This window comes from Aplysia californica, unplaced genomic scaffold, assembly GCF_000002075.1.
Source record: "Aplysia californica isolate F4 #8 unplaced genomic scaffold, AplCal3.0 scaffold01081, whole genome shotgun sequence".
NCBI lineage: Eukaryota > Metazoa > Mollusca > Gastropoda > Aplysiida > Aplysiidae > Aplysia > Aplysia californica.
Genome location: NW_004798351.1, coordinates 44,620 through 47,864, shown reverse-complemented (window position 1 = coordinate 47,864; position 3,245 = coordinate 44,620). Strand labels below are relative to the sequence as shown.

At 39.6% G+C, this 3,245-nt stretch overlaps 1 protein-coding gene across 1 annotated transcript in view; it reads right to left on the bottom strand.

The window, feature by feature from the left end:
• The window catches only part of LOC101851003, a gene marked incomplete in the record, with an annotated part of 136,185 nt that overhangs the window by 131,493 nt on the left and 1,447 nt on the right, over positions 1–3,245 (bottom strand).

Sequence of the window (3,245 nt, the reverse complement as noted above, 5' to 3'; positions counted from 1 at the left end):
TGTGTGTGTGTGTGTGTGTTTTCACGAATCTCTGTCTTCTAGTTGGGATGTTTAATCCCCATTCAGCCGGGGTTGGCCCTAACGTTGAGTAGAATCACCTATCCTGCCAAACAAGTATGACGATGGGAGTGCAATATACTTACATGTATATTAAAATTTAATCAATCAGTCAGTTAGAGCTTGAGAAAAGTTGGAGTCCGAAAATTGAAATTACGAAGACATACCAAGAGATACAACGATTAATAATTTAGAAAACAGAAATCTAAGGTAAACTTTTCTCTCTGTTTACTTTTAAAGATATTTTTGTTAAAATATACTTTCTGCCTTTCTGTGAAGAAGTGGTGGAAAGAGAGTACAAAGTATCGAGAAAGTTCATGAGATTTTTTTTTTATTTGAAACCCCAAAAGTAGACTAAACCTGTACTAATTAATGTAACCGGAAAAAAACATTTATTGCCAATAAAATCTAATGCCATTAAAATACCACAACAATATTATTATTTAATACTACACTATTAAAATTCTTTGATGCTGAGAGAATGCAACCCACTGACGACAGTAAACAGTTTCTTGCTAAAAGCTCTGTGCCTTTCTCTCTAATACCAACACAAAACCTCTATAAAAGCAATGGTTAGAGGTGATAAAAATGTTTTATCACTACGGGTCTAGAAAGCTGTAATAATCTTTAAGTGCCTGTTCGTAAACGTCGGTTCACCGAACAAGTTAAAGGTGTTTGTTTAGAAAATTCTCGTTTTATGTTTGTAAATCTACGTGTTTTTAGTTCCAGACAGGTTTTCTTTTGGCGTACAACGAAGATAAACGTGTTGCTGACGTGTGGAAATGTAACTGAAAATGTTTTGCGCCCCTTTCGACACAATGCAGATCTTTTGGGAGGCGCGCTGCTTCTACCCCGTCTGTCAGGATCAAACCGGACTGAGACAGATACAACGTCCCAGCTGACTGACGGAGATATTTGGTTTTTAAATACATACACGTATATTTTCTAACTTTTTAGTTTTCTTTTGGCGTCGTAGAAAGATTTCGACGTGAACTTCTGGCAAATTTCCTTAAATATCGTTTAGATGTGAGTTCTTGATAGCAATTTTATTTTGCCGAGACCGTGAAAAAAATGCCAAATGCCTCGTGTCTACAGGGGAATGCAGACGTTTTAAGGATGGGTGTGGATGTTTCATTAGGCTTCACGAATTAGAAATTTTGAAGCCAAGAGAGAAGCCCGCAAGCTGCACACGTCAACAAATAAAAATGAAGATCTTTTAAATGCTAAAGATGCGGCAAACTCTTCTCTTCCAGAATTGGTCTCATTGGCCATAGAAGACGCAACAAATCATCTTATTCCGTAGTCATTCTATTTCTTTAAAAGACCGTCTCTTCTGCGGATACGTTGGTCATAGTCACACATTGATTAACGAATAGTCTTATTACTAACCTCGTTGCAAAATCCTAGTCCAAAGAACTAGATCTAGATGATATTGTAAGTACAATTGAAAACATCACGAACTGTATAGAAATATTTTTCTCTCAACTGTTTCAAATTTGTCGAGTATTTTCTCTTTTTCTATGTCTGTCTTTCTGATCCACTTTTTTTTCAATCAGCCCCTGCTTCTCTATTTTCATTCCTCTCTCTTATCCCGTCAATCACTCAATATACCCCAACCATTACGTGCGCCTAATTCTCCGGCGTCGTGATAAAATACATATATATACGGCTCGGTGTCTACCACTAGACCACAGACTATGGTAGATAAATATACTTTGCTTGCTAGAGTGTGTGTGTGTGTGTGTGTGTGTGTGTAGAGTGTGTGTGTGTGTGTGTGTGTGTGTGTGTGTGTGTGTGTGTGTGTGTGTGTGTGCACGCGTGCATAAGTGGGTGCATGGGTATAGGAGAAGAAGAAGAAGAAGAAGAAGAAGAAGAAGAAGAAGAAGAAGAAGAAGAAGAAGAAGAAGAAGAAGAAGAAGAAGAAGAAGAAGAAGACAAAAGTGGTATATTGCAGCTATTGACTAAACACGAGATGTGAATGCCCCAATCATATATATGAAGAACCAAGTGAATGACATATATCTATTCTCTCCTGCAAGAGACACATCTATCAAAGTGACGGATATGGACAGATTAACAGCGCCGCCAAAAGAACGTGTTCCCGTCTTTTGGGAATATCAGAGCAAGATGAATGGAGAATTCTTCGCTTTGTCCAGCTCCAGTACATGAGCTCTGGGAATCGGCGTCTCTGGTGGAACAGTTATACCCGGTGCACACTGCGAATCGGATTCATCGTACTGAATCGGGGCCTGCTAGATTGTCCATCATGGACTGAACAAAGACTACCATTTTGGCACAATACGATTGATTCGACAAGCGATCTTCAGGAACAAACGCGTTCGATTGAGAAAGACATATTCAAATTTCTTTGAATTCAGTCGCATTGTGCCAAAATAGTAGTAGGTTTTGCCCCATCCACAAAGGAAAAATCTGGCTGGTCACAGCTTGATCCCATGAGTCCGATTGACAGTAAGTACTGGGCATTGTGCTCTTTCCTGTTACACAAAAGACGACAGTTCAATTCTTGAGCTTGTCTCTGAAGCACGTGTTTAACTGGCGTCGGTGGTGCAAGGGTTAGGTTGTTGTTTTTTTACGTCATACGCAGTACATGAGCTCAGGGAATCGGCGTATGTGTAGAAACGGTAATACCTGGTGCACACTGCGAATCGGATTCATCTTACTGAATCAGGGCCAGCTAGATTGTCCTTCATGGACTGGACAAAGGCTACCATTTTGGTACAACCCGACTGATTCGACTGGCGATCGTTAAATTTTTTATTTTTTTTAAACCGCGTTCGATTTAGAAGGACACTGTCGAAATTCTTTGAATTCAGTCGTACTGTGCCAAGATAGCAGTGGCTGCTTCCCCATCTATCAAGAAAAAAACCCTGGTTGGTCACTCAATCCAATGAATCCGATTGGCAGGCGGCACAGGGTATTATGCTCTTCCCTGTTATAAATAAGACGAGAGTTCAATTCTTGAGCTTGTCTTTGAATTGCATGTTTTACTGGCGTAGGTGGTGCAAGAGTTAGACTTTTTGACGTCATACGCAGAAAACACGAGTTGGATTTCTACGACGAGGAGATAACATTTCCTTTTATGGCTTTTAAATTTTTAAATTTTTCTTTTAAACGTGTGTGTGTGGAATTGTTTGTGTGTGTGTGTGTGTGTGTGCGTGTGTGTGTGT